Genomic DNA, 23,540 nt, shown 5'->3' on the forward strand with positions numbered 1-23,540 from the left:
ACTTCTCGCTGCATAAAACCTGAACAGCAAAGTGGCTTCCATGTAGTCCTTTCAGTTTCCTTTCCACAACACAGAGTAGTGGCCACGTCTTGGATGCACTGGCAGAGCGAGGACTGGATACACTTATATGCAATTCACTGCTTGTGAGCACCTTCTCCAATTCTCTCTCTCTCTCTCATTGTATCTTGCCAACCCAACACTGCTTTTCACGCTCACTGGCCTATTGCCCTCCTACCCAGACTCTTTCTGACTTAAAGGATAAGTTCAGTATTTTTCAAGTTGAAGTCGTTTCTTCATAATAAATGTATATATTATTTTGCTACATAAGATTGTTTTCTAAAGTGAATCATTTTTTATAAATGTCAAAAACTCCTTGGCTGTTCTTGCAGCTTACAATGGGGCTAAAGGGTAACAGTGTCCATAGGTGAATGAAAAAGCCTTAAAACTTAGCAAACATGTCCACTTTGAAACAGCAAATGTTTCATTTTAAGAAAACATGCCTACTGCGGTTATGAGGCTTCCTTTTATTTAATTAAAGGAAACTAGAAATAATTATTTTGTCACAATTTCTTGGAACCTTACTTCTTTCCTTACAAATACATTTCTTGTTTGATTGTTTGCTCACAGCCTCTGTCATGGTTGGAGATATGTCAGCTCCAAACTATATTCTGTTTATAATCCTATTTTTTCTTGTGCAATTCTGTTTCTTCAGCGCTTATGTTCTGCCATGGCTTGTAACAACAGATTGACGCACACTTACAATCATATGATTATTGTTTCCTAAATGGTGCCTACTTATTGCCCATTACATTCTATATTGTTATTTTAGAAAACATGCAGAGCAAAATTTACGACAAGTAGCAGCGTAGTGCAAAGAGTCCATAGGAGTTTCATTGTGCTTTGTACAAATAACAGTAAATATGAAGTGAACTGAGTACACTGCATTCTGTTGTTAATAAAAGCCTTTGATTTTTGAAAGAGCCAAACCACCTGCACATCACAGTTTCCATAGTGTGTGCATGATAAATAAAATTAAAAAGGCAGAGTGTGCGATAGAGCAGATTGAAACCATTTAGCAAATCTCGATCTGTGCCACCACCACCAAATCAAAGCACCGTGATGTCCCTACATTGATGGATTAAAGGCTAGAAGTCCACATGACCATCATCATCAAATTCTTCCATGAGAACCCTGAATACAATGAGGACTGATTGAGGTCATTTATGTTAGGTAGAATGCCTAGAGGGGGCTGGGTGGTCTCGTGGCCTGACAACCCTGCAGATTTTATTTATTTCTCCAGCCGTCTGGAGTTTTTTTTTTGTTTTTTTTCTGTCCTCCCTGGCCATCGGACCTTACTTTTATTCTATGTTAATTAGTGTTCCCCAATTTTAATTCTTATTTGTTTTCTTCATCATGTAAAGTACTTTGAGCTACATTGTTTGTATGAAAATGTGCTATATAAATAAATGGTGTTGTTGTTGTTAATGTATGATGAGTCATTCTTTCTGAGGATATGGTAATAAAGCACTTGGGATAACATGTTTGAGTAAGTAAACTCACTTAAACCTACTCCTACCAATCAAAATGTAAATACACAGGGAGTAAATGCAAAACAATTGCAGACCCTAGTCTGCAAGGTAGGACCGACGCTCTGTGCTACCGGGTGGAGTCAGCATAAAAAAAGCTCTATGAGTGGCTACTGGAGTCCATCTGCCTTGATGTGTAGCTGCCTGCGAGGATCTGAGTGAGAAAGTGACCTCTGACCCTCGGTGAGCACAGTGAGGAGCAGCCAGGCGCCATGCATGAGCAGGCAAAAGGATGAAGTAGCTGCGAATGTAAGACACCACGTGGTGGAAGAGGCCACTGAAGAAATGAGAAAGTCCTGTTAAGGGTCAGCTCACCAGCAGTCAAGTAAAGTGGCTAATTATGTTCTCTGTCTCTCATACACCAATGGTTATTATAATATGCCCACTCACTGAAGCACACATGTACATTACTAATCCAGAGGCAGCAAAATAATGCAAAAATAAGGCAAAATAATGAAATTATCTTCTATATAGTGAAAAAATAAGCAGTTGTAAGTGTGCCTGTTTTGGCTATTATTGCCTAGTTTTGAATAGAACAGAGACAGCGATTTACATTAGGACATCAACATTCACTGCCAACAGCAGAGCGTGGTAGTGACTTTTTGAGGTGAATTCATGGCCCTGGTCCTGAAAGATGCGACAAAGGAAGATGGGCAGCAGAGCAAAATGCACAGTCTTCTCTTATAATGGCAGAATGGCACAATAATGTTTTGCTTTGTACATTTTGTCCTCCTTAAAACAACACGAATACACTGTTTTGCAATATGTGTGCGATCTCAAGGTGCAGATCAATACCCAGTAACAATTTTGGCTTGAAAAATGTATGTATTTGGATTAAGGCTTTTCTTTATAATGGAACTTGAGTACCTGTCACCTCCATTATAAAAGGCAAGAGCAGGCGAGTTATTTCTTAAAATTTATAAATTATACTAGGGTGGCACTGCACAGTGGTAGCACTGCTGCCTTGCAGTAAAAAGACCAGAGTTATTATCATCCCGAGCCCTCCCTGCATGGAGTTTGCACGCTTTCACCATGTCTGCAAGGGTTACTTCCGGGGTTACAGGTGTGTTTGGTGTGTATATGGGTGTGTGTTCATCCTCTGATGGACTTGTTTTGTTAGGGGTTTGTTTCTGCCTTGTGCTCTGTGCTAGTTGGGATAGGTGCTGGCCCCTTGTTCTATATTAAGTGGGTTAGAAAATGACATGACATACTGTAAGATACGCTTTACTTTAGAACACAATTTCATGTAGCAAATCAATATTTGCCATAATTGTGAAGAAATAACTCAAAAATAAAAATGTTCAAACCTATCCTTTAAGACAGAATCTTTGTGCTTATACCTATCTATTTTTAAGTCCGCTGCTGATGACATTGCTAGTGGAGGAGAGCAGAGCATCCGCCCAATTGTAATTCCTGCTCCCTTCACCCCTGCCCATGCCAACTGCCCAGCACCACAGTATCAAAACAGGAAAAATGAAGTGGAAAGCATGGTGATGATCAAACTGAGTGAAAACCATTAACAGATGGACAAAGCAAATGAATACATCAAAGATTACCAGAGATCTAAATAAAAGATAACGGAAACATTAGCAACTTAAGGCTGAATGCCAGTAAGAGTTCAGACCATGCATATACAGTAAAAGCTGATAATCAGCAAAATAACCAACAGTAGACTTATTATGTTTTAGAAGGCAGGAGATACAGAAACACATGACAAATGTGCATCAGCAAAGCAAAGGTATAACAGATAGTGGAAGATATTTCATACTTTTATTTTAGTGAACTGTGCAAAACAGTGTCAATGTAATGTCAGGACAAACAGGTGAAGAGTTAGTAAGTGAAGTTGTGAGTGACTGAAGGTATCCTATACAGTACAGAGTCATCCTCAATTTTCTGTAATTTAGAAGTGAAATTGTGCCCTAATAAGTATTTCATTTCTGGGTGCCCATCACTTCCCAGAATCAATTTACATGATATTATCAGCCAATGCAGCAGTAATTTCGGAGGAGTCAAGGACACGCAGTGTAAAGCTATCCAGCACATAGCCATGGAATCTAACACAATTTAATAAGGTCATCATGAATGACTGCTGCTGATGACCGGCTTAACAGCTGGTGTTCTGCATGAGAGCTAAGTTCAAAAACCTGTCACCTAATTAAACAAAGATGTCCTCATAATGTCTTTATGGAATATTAAGTTACTTATTAAGCTTTGTCAAAACAACTTTTAAAAATATTGCAATAGTATTTGGGAAGCACATTACATAATACTGCAGCTAACTCTTCTGACATGACTTCAAATTCCAGCCTGGTTGCTGTTTGTGTAGGGTACTCTGGTTTCCTTCTACATTCCTGATATGATCACATACAGTAATTTTGATCAATGACTGCAAATTGGCCTAGCATGTCTCACTTTGCCTTGGGATTGACCAGCTTCCCATCAGGGAATGGTTCCAATTCTGACCATATAAGAGGATGAGCCAGTCCAGTATAGTAGTAGTGAGAAGATCTATGAATGGTAGATCTATGAATCTCCTAGAAGAGTTCTCTTGCCAAGATCAGTGTTATACATTTAAAAAGATGACATGTCTGCTTCCACAATAAATCAGATTAGAAAATAAATTCATCTATTATTGAAACTTAAGTAACCCAGATATACTGTACAAGTTGTGCATTTTCAGTATTTTCACTATGACTGATTGTCAACCAAATAATAGGTTGGCACTTTTAAGCAGAGATAAACTTGTGTAAAGTTAATCTGGGTAGTGATACTCTTACTGATCACCAAGGGATGCTGCCTTTACAGCAGAGGGTCTCTCAAGACCCTATAGTTAATAGGAAAAACCCTACTGTAGTTTTGAGGTTCTCCAAGCTATTAAGGGGTAATGTGTTATAGCCTCAGAAGGAAGGACAAACAGTCAGGTTCTCCCCAGTACACCTCTGCAACATGGACGAATGCCTGGTTCCACTAGAGGGGAATCCTGTGCATATGACACCATGCATTAATGAAGCCGTCATGGACCCTGGAAGAGCTAATGGTGGGGGTGTCTGGATAAGGTATGGGACACAGTTTTATAGAAGTTTACTCCAGCGAGCTTAGAGTTGCGAGATGGCTGGTGCCAAGGGCTCATTTGGTAAATGGGAGGAAGGAGTGCCAGAGTGTTGAAAGGTGGGCAGGGAGAGCACGTGCTACAGAGTACCCAGGGGTTAATATTGTATAGCCAGGCCCAGAGAGCAGAGAAGTCCCATACCTTTCTTTGTTGTTGTACTTTGTTATTCTCCTGAATTACACAGTCCTTCTTTTGCTTATAAAACCGATTTTTTTGTTACTTTAACTCCAATGTTGGTGTTTTGGGGCTCAAGGGCAGCTCAGGAATGTTCCTACAATCCACACTTGATTATATTTCAATTAATGGTCCATACTAAAATAGATTACATATGTTGGTAAATACTTCATTGCTGTTAGTGTGTAAAATACACTATATGGACAAAAGTATTTATTGAATTCAGGTTTTTCAAACAGACCCATTGCCACAGGTATATAAAATCAAGCACCTAGCCATGCAGTCTCCATTTAGAAACATTTGTGAAAAAAAATGAGTCATTCTGAAGAGCTCAGAGACTTTAGGCGTGGTACTGTGATAGGATGCCACCTTTGCAATAAGATGGTTTGTGAAATGTCACCCCTGCTAGATATTCCATGATCAACTGTCAGCCATGAAGTGAAAGAGCACGTAAAGTCACAGAGTGAGATCAAAGTCTGCTAAGGCTTGTGGTGCGTAAAAGTCGCCAACCCTCTGCTGATTCCATAGCTGAAAAGTTCCAAAATTCCACTGACATTAATGTAAGTACAAAAACTGTGCATTGGAAGCTACATGGAATGGATTTCCATGGCTGAGCAGCTACATGCCAGCCTCACATTACTAAGTCCAATGCCAAGCATCAGATGGAGTGGTAAAAACGTGTTCTATGGAATGACGAATCACACTTTTCTTTTTGGCAGTCAGATGGGTAAGTCTGAGTTAGGTGGATGCCAGGAGAATGTTACCTACCTGATTGCATGTTGAAGGAGAGATAATGGTGTGTGGCTGTTTTTCAGGGTTCACTTCCAGTGAAAGGCAATCTTAATCCTTCAGCATATCAAGACATTTTGGACAATGCTCTGCTTCCAAATTTGTGGAAACAGTTTGGGGAAGGACATTTTCTATTCCAGCATGATTCGTGTCCAAGTACAAAAAACAAGGTCCATAAAGACATGGTTCGGTGTGGAAGAACTTAACTGGCCTGCACAGAGCACTGACCTCAATCCCATCGAACAGAGATTGTGAGCCAGGTCTTCTCATCTAGAACCAGTGTCTGACCTCATAAATGCTCTACAGAATGGATGGGCACAAATCAAAATCTTGTTGAAAGCCTTCCAAGAAGAGTATAAGCTGTTATAGCTGCAAACGGGGGCCAACTCCATATTAAAGTCGATATATCTGAAAACAATGTCATTAAAGTCCCTGTTGGTGTAATGGTCAGACATCACAATACTTTTGTCCATATAGTGTAACTATAGAAGCATTTCATAATACTTACATTCTCAGGATCCTAGCTGTGTTAATGGATGGCAAACTGACAGACTACATTGTTTGATTTATAATGCATTATAATCTACTTTAGTTGTGTAAAGCACATTACAAAGGTCCTCATCATTCAAATTAATTTATTTTTGTTTAGTGCTTTTCATTAATAACACTGTAACAAGTTCAAACATAAAATGCATTTACCATTTTGCAAATTACTAATTACAAAATGCATACAACCAAGTTACCAATTTGAATAAACACAAGGCAAACAAAGCAGTTCCAAACTGATTAACATACATGGAACCTAACAAGCTCTGTCCATTAATATTACCTTTGAACTATAGCCAGTTGACAGCAGAGGAGAGAAAAACAAAAATTCCACATGGTTCTGGTTAAATTAGCATTGCTATTACCATTGAACATAACACACAATGAAAACAAGTTTATTGCAGAGAAAGATGCTGAATTTCTAGACTTTAAACCTACAAAGGAAAATGCTGCACTCGAACAGCCAGTCTTGCATTTTATATGGCACCTTTTTATGGAGAAAACCATCCTAAGGAGCTTTAGAAGTAAAGATGTATTGTAGAATAGTTAATAGCTGGAGGCCTGGCAGGTTAGGTCACTTTCTGCATATGCAGTAAGCAATTGTACTTGTAGTTTCCTCATTCATCATGCATGGGATGTTTGATTCTCTGCTTTAAACTTCATGTTTAGCAGACAACAATTTAATTGAGACAGTCATCTCAGTTAATCTTTCAATTATTGCAGATGCAGAATTAATTAAGTGCAAGAGATTGTTAGAGATATCTATTGACATATAAAATAACTCAGGCTTACATTTCTAACACAGTGTGGCAAGCATTACAATTTTTCACATGACAGATAAAATTGCTTGTCTTAGAGAGAAAAAGTGAATGGTCCCAGGCTATTTAGGCCCTGTCCACATGGGCGTTCAAATCTTGGTTCAATGAATGCACTCTGAGCGACCTAAGCATTTAAGTAGCGTCTTGTAGTGGCACTTAATCGACTTCAGTATGATGTTGCATTCACGTTTGTTTGTCTGGGTTAAACGCCAACCTGCAGCCTACATTGTAATTTTGTGTGTTTTTCTGTGGGGTGCAGTTATCAGGCAATCTAGAATGTTTTTAACCTGTGGGGTCCGAGGCTCATCCTTCATTGGATTCATGAAATATGGATCAGTTGGCTTTATTAGACCTGAGCCTTGACCTCCTTGTGTTAAAACTCCTCCTGATACGGTGATGTAGGCAGAGAAAACATCACCAGCACTACTGGGTTCAATCTCTGACTGCACAGCATGTGAATAAAGGAAACTTTTCTGTAATCTATGAAGAAATGCGATGATGTCCGCATAAGCTTTTCAAATACTGTCAGATATCAATTTCGAGTTTTGATTGCCTGAAGCAGCTGGTACAACACCATATTACATGCTGGTCAACCAATATGCGAGTCAGTGTTAGCCCTGAAGAGAGGCTACTGGTCACCTTGAGGTAAGCAATATACAAACAGTACTCGTGCATGCTGTCACCCACTGGCATTAATAATCCATAGTACCTAAAGTTACATTATTAGCACAAACCTACAAAATTTTGTGAATTCTCCAATATTTTCATTATTATAATGTGTGTATATATACATATACTGTATATTCCCTAATTTTATTCTTTTTTTTCTCTAAGGTTTTTAGTAACTAGTGAATCCTTTTCTTTTTCACAATCCAGTATCTACTGGGAAAGTCCACCATTCAGAAAAGTGTGCATGACACACAAACATATTGTGTGTTATGGGAATGTCTCCAGGCTCTTCTCATGCCAGAACCAACAGTACAGCTACAGACTGACATTGTCGAAGGATTCTGTCAGAGATGCCAGTTCCTATTGTCTTGGAGCCCATGAATATCTGGTCCTCCAGAACATTAAATGAGCAACATGTAAATGCAACAAAGACATTTTTCTTCATACTTATTAGGATTCTGGGAGAAACTGACAGCAAGAAAAAGCCACATGCAACATTTTTTTGATGCCATCCAAATGCACACACGACCGAATGCGAGTAACAAAAGCCTGTGTGGACCTTCTGCTTCGCTGCAATGTCTGAAATGTATCAAAATGGGCCACAAGGGAGAGGAACCGCAAAATCTCTGGTTTGAGAGAGAGGTTAAATTTACAACCTTTATAAATGAAGATATTTATTTCAAAATACTGTATATACTCACGGATAAGTTCTCTAGCGGATAAGTCGGGACTTGATTTTACCGTATAATTTCTGGTATTTTATAATGTCGGTCGTATAAGTCGAGTGTGGAAAACTCACGCTATTGGTCCAAGAGATTATGATATGCTAACACCCACCTGAGAGAGTAACCACAGAGCACACTGCCTTTTATTTCTATGTATTGTGCCTACGTGGCCACACAGCAATACCCAAACTATTCCGAAGCAACATTTGCACTGATTTGTGTTTTTTGTATCTCACACCCTCATACACCTTTATCGTAAGAGCATCCCTTATCTATGATGGAGCATTCCGTCAGAAGAAAATATGAAGCTGGTTTTTGAATGGGCATATAAGTCGGGGTCTGATCTAATGATTGATTTTTTGGGTTTCAAGACCCAACTTATATGTGAGTATATGTATATAAGTATATAAAGACAAAACTAAGGCAAAAATGGATTACAGTACATCCATCCATCCATCCATTTTCCAACCCGCTGAATCCGAACACAGGGTCACGGGGGTCTGCTGGAGCCAATCCCTGCCAACACAGGGCGCAAGGCAGGGAACCAATCCCGGGCAGGGCGCCAACCCACCACAGGATTACAGTACAACACAATACAATTTATTTTTGTATAGCTCAAAATGACACAAGAAGTGCCGCAATGGGCTTTAACAGGCCCGGCCTCTTGACAGCCCCCCAGCCTTGACTCTCTAAGAAGACAAGGAAAAACTCCCAAAAAAACCCTTGTAGGGAAAAAATGGAAGAAACCTTGGGAAAGGCAATTCAAAAAGAGACCCCTTTCCAGGTAGGTTGGGCGTGCAGTGGGTGTCAAAAAGAAGGGGGTCAATACAATACAACACAGAACAGAACAAATCCTCAATACAGTATAAAATTAAAAAAATTTACAAGTATGGAGCAGAATTTAACAGTAGATGATATCAAATAATATAATTACCTATAAAGGCAACCCAGAGCAAAGAAATGCCAATACTAAATCCAAAGAGAATAGCAAATAGATCAGAATACCAGAAAAATAATACTCACTATGAAATTTACTTGACCATAAACAAACCACTAAAGGGCCCACTCCTCAGGCTCATAATATATAAGCTGACATTGGTCCTTCCACTGTGAAATCAGGGTGGGCCTGCAAAACACAAGGGACACAGGAAGCCATGCAGTAAATAGATAGTAAATAATAATTAAATAGAAAAATGGTTAGAAAAATGCATAAATATAATAATCATACGACAAATAAACAAAGAAAGTACAGAAAAAGAAAATAAGCCAGAGAATACAACCTGGCTGAAACACGACAAACATGGAAATCATATGAACTGTAAACGATATGACTGCAGTCATATGTAAAACAATACAGAATGTTGACAAAAATAGAAAAAGATGGTCAGCACCAAAAACAAAATAATTCTATATAGTTATTCTTAAAAATGAGTTCATTATCAAAATGTTTAAAAAAGAGTCAAAACTGATACATGTGCCTCTGGATAAAGGTGAACAAGGAATAACTGATGTGTTAACACAAAACAATTCTCATCAGATACTTCAACTTGTAAAAACGGTCACATATTTAGTAGCTCTGACCTGGAGGCTACTGGCTTGTGCACTTTAATATTAATCGGGGCTCTGCACTGTGACAAGGAGCTCTTTATAATGGGCATGAAAAACTTGAATTGATCCCTCCTTTTCACAGCTAATCTCGGACATGGCGTCTTCTGACTGCAAATGAAGGGCAGTAACTCAGTATTAGGCTTTAGAGACCTCAGTCATGGGTACTGCACCCTTCAAACTCAAACGGCTTCAATAGCTCTTAATTAAGTGTGGTGTTACTCAGCATCCTCCATAGGAAAGTCTGCTGAACTGCTGCTTCTTCACGGCTGCGATGATGGCAGCCAGGCTAAGACTGTGCTCCTTGAGAAAAATCAATCAGCTAGTACAGAAAATTTACATCAACACCCCCTTCTAATGTGAGCACTCTTAACTAATTTATTATCAGCAATCGTTGTTGCTTGTACACTTTCAGAAATGGAGGGGGCAGAAGTTTCTTTTTTTTTGCTATTTTCTGTGGTTGTGAATTAGAAGCGGAGCTCTACAGAGCATTTGTGCTGGTGCCTCAGTGGTCTCATCTAAGTCAGATCATACATAACCTTTTGGAAGTACAGTACAGTAAATATTAATGTTTTGTAGAATGTGATGTACATGCACTGGTCACAAACATATTTTTTGCATTTTCATTTTGTTGGACTCTTGCTATTGCTATCCTTAATTTAGTGACTTGCTGTCTGTTAAAAAAAGCCAGACACAGAAGCAGGTGTCTTATAGCATTTATCTCTCTACATTATTTTGAAAGCAGTTACATAAATGCTGCAAAGATTTGCTCCCCGTGACCCTGCTATTGAAAATAAGCGGATTCAGAAAGCTTAAAGATGGAAGGCTATGAATTTTAATTATTTATTTTTATAAACTGCTTATGGATGTTGGGGGGAAGACAGATATTCAGGCAGACATCCACCTCTATTACTGTTAGTGTCTGACCAAAGTTAGAATATATGCATGTACTGTATGTTAACACTACATCAAGACAGCAACTCCCAAATACAGCACCTGATTTTGAATTGTGTACTTGGTAAGACATCTTCTGAGTTTGTTATATTCAGAATATTTACACATTTATAGATGGACAGCTGCATTGATATGTGACAGTCTGTAAATTTGGACAAGAGCATGCCCCATATTTTATGAGCTAGGAAAAAATGAGAAATAAAGAATGTGTATAAGTATCATTTTATATTATCATAGCTTGTTGGGCTGAATGACCTGTTCTTGTCAAAATTATTTGAATAACGCTCTTATGTTGTAATGAAAGAAAATTTTTCTTGAGTAAAACAGTTTACTCACTAGACAGTTTGGTATTATGTAAATTATCTGCACATAATTATTTTTTGTGTAGTAAAATCCTTCTAATTCCATCTTATACTTTTGAAAGTAAAAGTGGCTTACAGCTTGTCCCCGATAAATAATTAAAACCTATCGTGTCATTACTTTGTCTGTTAATAATCATAGTTATCCGTAGGATTTAAGTCACCTAAACAGATCACAAAAAATTCTGCAAAAATATAGCGGAATGTCCAAAAGCATAAAGGCACCGGGACCTGCACTAGTGAAAGTCAGAATATTCTTGAGCTATTGGTTCAGATGATTTTGTACAATTAGCTTGATTAAAATTGTAATATGTTAATCAATTTTCATTTTGATAGTTAAATTGCAGATTTTTTTTTTTCATATTGTTAATCTTTTACATTCACAGTGTACTTCACAGGAAGTACAGTATTTGCTCCTTTTCAGATTTTCTCGATTATTGTAATCTTATTTTATTAGATGAATGAAATAGGCATAAAAATTATAATTGTTTACTCTGGTGTCCTTTATTATTAGATTTTGGTTGAACAGCAGAAAACGTTCAGTGACTAAAAAGTGCAATAATGGAAGACATCAGGAAGGGGGTGAATCGTTTTCTTTCTCTACTTCACTGAATATTCACTGCCACACACGTCCCAGCTGTCATTTAGCACTGGAGCTGATAACAGCATTAAGTTTCTTCTGCTTTCCTTTAATGTTTTTCCTATTACTTGTTTTACCATTAAAATTCTTAATAAATGCACAGATATATTTTACATATATTTATGCTTCAGTCATTTTGGGTGAACACATCTGCTAAATAAATTATAATAATAGAAGTAAAAGTCTGAATTAGCATAAGCTCCCCTAATTTGGAGTGTTTATAAGAAATCAAAATGATTTACTTCATGAGTAAAAGTACATAATAAATCAAAATGGTTGTGAACTCCAGCATGCATTGGGATGGTTTGCATCCACACGTGAAGCAGCAGGAATGAGAATTAGCGCCTCTAAATCTGAGGCCATGGACTGTCCTGTCCGAGTGGAAGGCGAGTTAGTGCCTCAAGTGGAGGAGCTCAGGTACCTTGGGTCTTATTTACGAGTGAAGGGAAAAAGGATGGCGAGATTGACAGAATTATTAGGGTGGCAAACACAGTTATGCTGTTGCTATACCAATCCAAATTGGTGTAGAAGGAGCTGAGCCAGAAGGCAAAGCACTCAAATTACCAGTCAGTCTACGTCCCTAACCTCACACCTGGTTATGAGCTTTGGGTAATGACTGAAAGGACAAGATTGTGGGTACAAGCGGCTGAAATGAGCTTTCACCACAGGGTGGCTGTGCTCTCCATTAGAAATCAGGTAAGAAGCACAGACATCCAGGAGAGCTGCTGGACCAACTGAGAAACCAACTGAGATGGTTTGGGCATCTGATACGGATGCCTCCTGGACACCTTCCTGTGGTGGAAACCCCAGGGAAGACCCAGGGCTTGCAGGGAGGATTGTATTTACCAAATGGCCTGGGAACATCATGGGATCTCTCAGTATGAGTTGGCAAGTGTGGCTTGGGAAAGGGACATATACACTGATAAGACTTTGCCCCCACAACCTGGTCTTGGATAAGAGGTGGAAAATAAATTAATGAATAAAATGTGTTCAATTTATATACATACAGCAAAGCCCTGCATGGAGGGCATTCTCCAGGTTGATTTGAGAATGTTATGTGTACTCCTGACTGAGTGAAGGTGAACTTGCTGGCTCCTTCTCTCTTTTTATCTGTAGGCATGATGGAGAACCACCCTTAAGAGCACTGACATCACTTCCTGTTCAAGTTTGGAAGCCTCAATTCTTTTGCCTACTCCAGTATGTAAGGACAAGACTACCTGGAAGTCAGTGTTCAGTTAAGAACCCATGTCTGTAAGAGACACTACTCCTACTATTAATGGACCATAATGGTCCACCATTACTTATTTTGGGCTCATCGATTCTATTAAATGGAGATTACTGTAGAGACTTATCAAGTCTTTCTCTTCTCCTATTGTCTTGTTTCACTACAATGTAGTCTTGTTTTACTAGAGTATATCTACAGTATGTGCAGGGAAGTACTGCACACTCTCTGCCCCAATGTGTCTACTTCCCAGATGGCCACATATTATAATTCTGCACTTCTTAACACTGAAAACTAATAAATCTAGGAATAAATGAAACTTTGTAACAATTCAATGTACAGCATGGAGCACTAAGTCTTATTTTCTGAGGATATTTACTGTGAAAATTTTTGGAAGAATTGCAGAACATTTTCTGAGCTAATCTGATAACATCCTGCTCATACATGGCCTATATAGGGTAGTGGTGGACCCCTTTGATTTTCATGGCCGCATCCATAACACAGTTAATTGTAGCCTTTAAATGCGCAGATAGACTATCACGCCAAGCACACATTGAATAAACATTGGCATGCGGTTGACAACAATAAATCTCAGTATTTAATAAAATAATGTTAAATGAAGGTATCTGTAAGCATTTCTATAGTGCATATCATAACATAACATTCTTCCCTCATGGCCTCTTAATCCAATTCATGTGCACACGGCCCAATCCTAGAGACATAAGCAACAAGGTATGATGCAAGAAGTCCTGTTACGATAAAGCAAAACAATTTAGTTCACCATTTTAAAACATCTATTCGAAATTTATGACCAAAAATGTAGTATATAGTATATTAGATTATAGGATATTTAAATTGATATTAGCAGTATAGGATAGTTAAATTGATTTAATCATTTAACCCCCCAGCAAACAGATAATCTGCAAAAATATCCATTTTGAAATAAACCTGCTTTGGCAGAAGAGCACAGACACCAACCAAAACCATTTAGTGCTGCAGATACTGAACACAGATGAAGGGGACAGATGTCAGCCTGTGGCTGCCATCACTGCTGCCCTTTGAAGAGTGCAGGTCAGGTGGGTGGACCTGAGATGGAGACTTTAAGCAACGCAGACAGGAGAGAAACTGGATCTGAATCTTATGCTGAACTTAATATACTCTTTGAAGACTCCATCCTGGGACCTCTTTTATTCTCCTTGTACCTGCTGCCACTTGGCGCTATTTCCTTTTCATCTTAATGCAGACGACTGTCAGGTTTATTTCCCTCTGAAGCGCCCTGGTCCATGCTCTGTCCAGCTCCGGCTTTGATTGCTTTATTGAGATAAGGAGTTGGATGGCATTACATTTTCTAAATTTTAATGAGAACAAGACACAAGTCATGCTATTTAGATCCAATAGCACCAGCAGGACTCCCTGCATCGACCTTTCCACTGTGGCTCAATTTGAGAAATCCATGATCACAAATTTAGGTGTGAAAATGGATTCTACTTTAAGACTTGATAGCCACGTGAACGCAGTGCTAAAATCTTGCTTTTTTCAGTTGAGGCAGCTGTCAAAAATCAGGCCTGTTTTGTCTAAACACAACCTTGAAACAGTGATACATGCTTTTATAACCTCTCGTCTAGATTACTGCAATGTGCTTCTTTTTGGAATTAGCCAGGCCTGTATTGCTCGCCTACAGCTGGTGCAAAATGCCACTGCTAAATTTTTAACTGGTACACAAACAACCATGAGCACACTACCCAGATTGTGGCTTCCCTTCATTGGCTTCCAGTTCATTTTCTAATCCATTTTAAGATCCTTGTATTTGTTTTTAAATCCTTTAATAGTTGTGCCCCATTTTATTTGTCGGAACTGCTGCACCCTTATGTACCGTCTCACTCTCTCAGGTCAGCAGACCAGATGCTGTTACGTGTTCCTAAGACATGATGCAAACTCCGAGGTGATCAGGCTTTTTCAGTTGTAGCTCCAAAACTTTGGAGGGATTTGCCGTTGCACTTTAGGCAGGCTCCTTCACTTGCTGTCTTTAAATCCTATTTAAAAACACACTTTTACTCCCTGGCCTTTAACCCAGTATGATATGTTGACTATCTGTGTACTTTTTATTATGAATTCTTCAGCTCTTATGTGTTTCTGTTTCTTTTACCCTTTGGTTATTGTGTGTCTGATGTTTTAGGCTTTATTGTACAACACTTTGGTAACCCTTGACTTTTAAAAGTGCTTTATAAATAAATAAATAAAATAAATAAGACTCACCAATATACAGTATCAGGTATCCACATGTGTACCTTCCTTATCGGTTAAATAAAATTAATCCTAAAAAAGTACAAGTTCTCTTTTGTGAAGCTTTCAACCTTCCTCCTCCAAAGGTTCTCAACAGAAAGGTTATACTTTTGTGAGGAGAAAGCAATCCTCCCATACATTATAGAACTCACTTATTTCATTTTAAGTCCATCACAGGACACACTCCCATGTATTCAAGCCAGGCCAAACTAGTGACATCAGTTAAAGTGCCACTCACGCCGTGTGGATGCATAAACACAATAGGATCACATGCCAGGCATAAATTTACCAAGGAGAGGAAATTAACCCTTGGCTGCTGGAGCTGGGAGACGGCAACGTTAACTGTAGCACCTCTCATGCGGCCTTTTAAAGTATGTGCTTACAACAAAAGCTTCAAAGAGAAGTCTTCTGTCTTACCAGTTTGAGCTACAGATAGGCTGCAGCAGGCAGCTGGTAGATGTTTGTGTTCTAAAACTTAACTCATATGGTATGATCTCCGTTTCTGAGCTGTCCTGAGATCTGCCTTGCATCAGATGCTTGCTGGGATAGACTCCAACTACACTGCAACACTGCTCAGGTTCAGAAGATGGATGGATGGATGGATGGGTGGGCACACTTCCTCCAGCTGCAAATATAATTGGTTATGTAATGATTTCTTGAAGTTTAATTCAGCAATCAACACTAAATTGATTTAACCCTTTAAAATATGCTTTCTCTTAAATTAAACACTCTGCTCCTTATCCTTCTTGTGTGCAGAGCATCTGGCAATTCAGGTGGTAGGACACCAAAGTTTGTGATTTCTCCTCTTAATAATTGGTCCATTTATTACATGAGTGCAAACTTTCCTGTAAAAGGTCCTGGAAAGAGAAAGGTTTTCCTGATTGTAATACACAAGGCAGAGACTGCTGTGGGGTGTAAAGTTCCTCACAGGACCCACTAATGTGCACACCCACATTCCTTTAAGGCCAAATGAGAGAAATCATCAAATAGATAATGCATCACTTTTAGCAGTCACTTAAAGTCACTTTAAATTAAGGGTACTTTGCTTCAAAACAATTTTTGTGTTGTTACTGTACATTTGTTTTCTTTCACTTAAATAGTCACAAAGGTCATTTGATTATGAAAGGTTTCTGCTGGACTTTGTGTTGTTACCAGTCATCTCCTGTTATTCAGTTCAAAGGAGAGAACTGTTTACATAGCACAGCAACTACATATTCAGTAGCCTTTTCAGACAATTATCAGACCTGCATTGGTTGAATTCAGGGTTATTGGCCAATGAAGAGAATTTGTTCATTTTGATACACATGATATCAAGAAAAATGATTCTGTAGCTCTACAAAAATAAGCAGTACAGTTGCCAATTGTGATTCCTTTACAGTGGCACAACAGAGTCAGTAAGTGATTTCTAGTCATAGGGTATGTCAGATTCACTGACCAAAATTACTGATCTGGTCACAGGACCATGTCAGCTTACATGACTGAAGATCACTGAGAATGTCCCATTTGGTGACTGGTTTTTGACTTTCCAGCATAGTCACGCTCACCCCTTTTACTAACAGACAATAACATGCTGCTTGGTGGAACCGGTGCTATACAAACAGTTGATACGTATAGCGAGTTCAGCTGCAATCTCAGTACCTTATTTTCTTCTTTGCATTCCATTGTGGCATATAAAACGTGAAACAAATGAGCTTCACTTCTGTTAACGATGCCCAAAACAACAACAAACATTTCTTATTCCTCGTCGTTGCATTCTATGCATTGAAATTCTGGATGAGCATTCATTGGTTGTCAGCTCTCATTCACTTACAGCCCACCCCTACAACTAAAAACCAAACCAAAGCCGTTTGATTTTATCAGAGTGATTTGTGCACTAGTATGTGTGAGTCCCTGGTATGTTATATTGGTTAATGGGAGTCTCGCCGACTGCCTCAAACTCTCATGTAAATGAAGGCTAAGACTGAAAGTCACTGGAGCAGTCACCTAATGTGCCTTTAGCCATGAAGGAAATGTATAGATGTTAAAAATCACATTTGTTATTATTACAACAAAGCTTGTTTTTACAGTGGCACAGGGGCAGAATGGTGGCTCCGAGGCTAGGGATCTGTGCTGGCAATCAGAAGGTTGCTGGTTTGAACCCTGTGAATGCCAGAAGTGACTCTACTCCATTGAGCAAGGCCCTTAAACTATAATTGCTTCGTCCTGATATGATGTTAATCTGCATCCAGCCCTGCAAGCAGATCCTCTAATTTACAGGGAAACTTAGGGGTTGATGGCAGGATTGGCACTCCAGCCACTGTAAAAAACCTCACACTGTCCCAGTGTGGTGCTAAGGTGTCACCCGCTGCACTCGGGTCTCAATTCAGCAGGTTTGTAGTGTGGTGGGTGCGGCAATCCGCTATCAGCGAATCCTCCCAACGTCTCTCTCTTCTTGTTTTCACTGAGTCTTTATTGTATTTGCACTGAAATAGAAGTATAAATCCTACTAAGGGTTACAGTATACTGTAAGAGTCCAGCTGAGATTGGATCTCAAACTCAGGACTAGGGACCTCACATGGCTGCAGGTTTTTATTCCAACCAGCTTCACACTCAAGTGAGTTCAACCCTAAATGATCTCATTTATTTGACTTTGTTCTCTTCGCCTATTCTGTACTCATAAAAGCACGAGAGTATTGTTTTTACATTCATAACACATTTAGAAATATTTGTATTTTTGCTACAGTTTTAAATGCTTAACTCTCTTTTGATGTTTCCTAATAATTTGCCATTTTCTGTGTTGTTTGCTTCACTAATTATATCTTAATGATGACAATTAGCAAGGAGCAGAGCAGCTATTTGGGAAAATTCTGCATTGAGCCCGAAACATAGGAATTGAGAAAAAACATCTTTCATTATTAGGCTAGGAGTCCAAATAAAAAGTGAAGTTGGTTTATACAAAAATCTGTAGCCACAAGGGGTCCCAAGGACTACGTTTGAGTACCACTGATCTACAGTGTTGCTAAATATAAAGTGACTGTATCTTATTTACAGACAACAAAAAGAGACATTGTCAGACAGTGCTTTTGCTTTTATAAGTTTATAGAGTTATAAGGCCATTACTGACACATGTAAAAAAATAAATTGAATTTGTGCTAATCTGCATTCAACATATTTTAATTCATTATTATTTGTAAAAAAATTACAACAGAACCCTATTGAACAAATCAACTGAAAATAACCTACAAAAGTATTCTGTGAAAGCAACACATGCACCTCAGCATTCAGGCACCAACCACTGAGAATTACATGATTCTTTATCCATCTTAATACAACGACAAGTGTCTGTGTGTTTGTATATCTATGTATCTGTCCAGCTATTATGTCTCCATCCTCTCAAAAAGATGGCACAATATGAACCTTTATAGTAATAAAAACCATTGCATTTGTCATTTCAACAGATGGCACATCACAAACATTATCACTGCTTTTACATGTCTCATACCAAATGGGGCATAACAGACATATGCATTGCATTTATCATTACAACAGACAGGGCATCATGACTATTGGTAGTAATAATATCTACTGCATTTGTCATTCCAACAGATGGCGCATCACATACATTAATGCTGCTTTTACGAGTCTCATACCAAATAGCACATAACAGTGACCTATGCATTGCATTTGTCATTTCAGGAAATGGCACACCACAAACATTAGTATTAATGGATTTTATTACTTGCAATGTTTCTGATGCACCATCAATTGAAATGTCAAATGCAATGCATTTTATTACTACATGCATTAAAATACGTTACAGTAGATGGTGCACTGCTAATGTTAATGTTGATTACTTAGATTTCAACTTGTCTTGTAGCACAGCTAGCATAGGATAAAACAACAATTTAAATAAACTCATTGAGCACAACCCCAGCCTGTATACTTTTAATTACAGTAATGAGTCCTTACTGATCATCATAAAGAGTACTGGATTGCTTTCCCAATTTGAGGTAAAATAGAACCTTGCTTACACACTGAGTTATAGATAACGGATTAAGTTGAGTAAAATAAATCTTTGTGTAAGTGGTGTGGTGTTTGATGTCAGAACTGATTTTCCATAGCATATTGCTCTTAAGACACTGGGCATGATTTTAAATCCATGGGTAGCCAAGAGTTACACAACTATTTTATTTTTTGTTCCACACAGTTTAAGTGTATGTTTAAACTATAAACCTAATAATACAGTATGTCAAACAAGGGGTTTACACACACGGTCACTTACACAGATTCCTCTTCTGCTCTGACCTGAAGACCCAGCAGTTAACTCGCCTCAATGTCCGCCTCTTCTGGCTTTCCTTTTTAAAATCTTCAGTCACAGGCAGTGGCTGTTATTTAGAAGACAGACAGAGGACAAAGCATATTGATGGCACTTCCCATTTTGGCTCCAGTTTTATTAATTCTTAGCTCAGTTCCAACAGCAATTACACAAGGCTATCTTTTTGTACCCTGACACTTGTTATGTCTTACTGTGGCTCCTTTTGCACATAGCAGAACATAGGAGAACCATAAGCAGATGGCCACAAGAAAACAGACGGCTTTGATTTTTTGCTTGTGCATTACATGAGTAGGTATGAATTCTGAACCAAAGCCTCTAAAAGCCTCTGGACATTTTACGGGTTAGGCTTTGTTCTCCCTAACCACTCCTGTTGCACACAATTTGTGCCTGGTCCCTTGCGTCAGTGTCTTTTTGCTGTGACTCTTGATTGAGACTATTTGTTCCAGCATCAGGCTCTCTGCCTCTGCAAACATCATGTGTGTCGCTCATTGATTTCGTTACGTGGCTGATGCCTTTAGCCAAGGTGACTTACAGAGATACAGTTGGTTATACTTCTTTAGTATTTTTCCAGTTGGATCACAGGCAGGTGAAGTGCCATGCTCATGGTCACACAGTGTCATAGGTGGGATTTGAACCAACAAAACTCAGGTTTTAAAGTCCACGGCTTTAACTGCAGTGATAATTTGAAATTTTCTTTGCGTAACTGATTTAAACTGCCTGGCAACAGCTTGGCCAACTATTCATAAAACAGGAGCCTCCAAAATGATCACATTCCAGATAAGCTTGGCTCAGGCCGAGATGTGCGACTAACCACTTCTGCATTAGGGTTAAAAGAACAGGTGCGGAATTGGAATTGCCACTTACATCTTTTGGAGTCTTACAGTAATTTGAAAATTCATCAGAAAAATATACATATATTTTATGTGCAAACATACATACATTTTGTATGTACTTATTTTGTAACTGCTATCTAGGAATAAAATACTGTGCCACTGGGCAGCTAGCAGATGGCATGGGTGGGGGTGCAGGAATTACAACCAGGCGGATGCTTTCTTCTCCTTCACTCACTGGAGACAGAAAGAGTTCATGTGGGCGAGTGTGAAAAGGAGCAGCCCTAGGGCTTCATTAACTGTGTGTTACAACTGGAGGGAGACAGTCAGACACACAGGTGGAGGACACAGGTACAAGTTCTGGAGAGGAGAACATTGCAGTCTTTCATTTTGTCTGTGGAGTTCTTACATCAGCAAGTCAGAAACTAGTACAGTGAGAGCAAAGCACTGGAAGAGCTGAGAGAGGGGACCATACCTGAACGGAGACTCCTTCAGCGTCCACCCTGGTGAGTGCCTGCAGTACTTAATTCTGCAATCAAGAGTAGCATGATGATGACGAGGCATTCTTACTTATGCAGATAGTCCACTTTCACAGTGCTTAGGGTGTGAGGACATTACTAGGCCACTTCAGCGTGGCATAAAAAGCTGCTCTTCTGATTCATGCATGTTAGGAAGGCCAAAACACTTCATGCAACTCATAACTTCAATTACTTTATTAATTTAGAAGTCATAATGCAAAATTCAAAAAAAACAAAATAAGGTGTAATACAGGAATGAAAGAAAAAAGAAATAATAATAACAGCTTGTCAACAGAAAAAATAACTGAAAAAAAATTGAATGTAATCATGAATTTACTACAAAGATAACCCATAAGCCAGAATCCATTTTCCATAAACCTAAAATCTGTAAAGCTGTAAATTTAAACCAAGAATCTTAAAATAGTTAAATTTAATAAAAATTAAAAGCTGAAGACCTCATATAGGTCACTCCAGTGGGGCTGCCAACTCTCTTTCTCTGGAAATGACATTTGGATTGAAAAATGAGGACTTTTGAGGCGGCCTTTCAATATGACACCATAATACACCTTTATACTATCTTATGTTTTTTTTTTTAAATGATATAAACCTTTAGTAGCAGTTTATCACTGTAATTATGATATGTTGGCCACAATCACAGTCACTGGCAAACTAATAACCCATTAAATATTTTGAAAATGTCAAGCCTCTTAAATTAACAGACTTCATTCCTTCCATTCTTATTTGTATAGCTTAACTGTCGTAAACCCGGTAAAAAATGATGCACATGGTAAATTCACTTCTAGTAAAATAAAAATAATTTTACTCTTTTCAATTTAGATTATTTGCATTTATTTACATTATTTTTATATTTTTCCACTGAGGCTATTTTCCTCAGTAAATCTGGGTTCTTGGATAAATACAGTCTGAATAGAAATCTTTACATAGCATGCTACTGAAATTGAGAGCAGTAGCCCCTTCATTGAATCTGTTCTGCCCTTTCGAAAACAAGGAGATCTGCTGTTCATGTAGTTTGTGAACTTGCACTTTCTTTTGGCATAATGGGTATTCCTGAATTTATGTAAATAACAGAATTATGAAAATATTAAATTACTTGAAGAAGTGACTTATTACTTGATCAACTGATAACTAAAAAGATACTGCATTTATATGACAGAATAAATGTGTGATTTTTTTTTAATTACCCGAAACTTTAATAGTTGACTCATTCATAATCCATTTTGGAACAATGGGTGGTAATAATATTTTCCATTAAAAGCTTACAAAGCAGTACTTACTTGCACTTAAATATGACAGACTGTACCTGGATGTATGAAATTTCCTGTTTAACCCAGCTGCTCAAAGAAGAACCGAAAATAAGATCTCACACACAAAATGTGAAATTATAATTTCGATTTTGAATAAATTCACTTAGTTATGGTGAATTAGGATTACAAATAATTAAGGGAATGTACAAGATTTATAATGAACTGTTTACTCGCCAAGAAGATAAAGCTGAATTCAAAAGATGAAGTGAAAAAAGCCAATTTGGACAGACATTGACTATTCTCGTCAATATCTGCGTTGTTTACTACTGGAATGGAAATGAAGATTCAGGGAAATAAGTGTCCACACTACTTGTGCAAATGCTGAATGGTGTACAGCTTTCAATTTTTACCAATGATAAGGATAGGGAGATTTTCAAAGTTTAGGAGCCAAAATTCCGGACATTTACAAAATTTTATAAATTCCTCCCGGACAGTCCATGGTGCGTTAAAAATGAGGAGAGTTGGCAGCCCTACACTCCAGTGACTTTGGTCACCGTAATGACTACAAATGTACTTAATTGCAGACTAGTCCTTGACCCTTGGCTAATGATGTTCATGATGTTGATGGATGGGATATTGTCATAGCTGAGGACTAGAGGATGTCCATTTTGGAGGCAGTGCTTTTTCAGATGGTGATCTCTGGAGCACTGAGTATGATGACTACCAGCACCTCCAAATATAAGGCCATGGCTCTCTCCTCTAAAGGGCTAACCTGAGTAGCTGTTCTAAGTGGAAGGGTTTGAGTATCACTGGGTCTTGTTCTCATGTGAGTGAAGAGGCACTTATGAGATTAACCAGCAGTGGTGGGCCTACATTTTTGGAGCACTGCAGTGTGACACTTCGCAACTAGCGATAAGGCCTGGCTAAACCCTGTTATTGTCTTCAATGGGGTTGTTCCTCGACCACAATTTTATTTTTAAATGTAACTACTACATACCAGATTTGAATAAAAATTGCTGTAGTGGATTGTCTCACATATGAAACACACTGGTGTGAATAAAGATTTCCTATGCCTTATAGTTTTAGAGTTATGGGGGGATAAAAATAAAACGTTACCAAATTGTTGTCCTTTA

The sequence above is a fragment of the Erpetoichthys calabaricus genome, chromosome 6, assembly GCF_900747795.2.
Source record: "Erpetoichthys calabaricus chromosome 6, fErpCal1.3, whole genome shotgun sequence".
Lineage (NCBI taxonomy): Eukaryota > Metazoa > Chordata > Cladistia > Polypteriformes > Polypteridae > Erpetoichthys > Erpetoichthys calabaricus.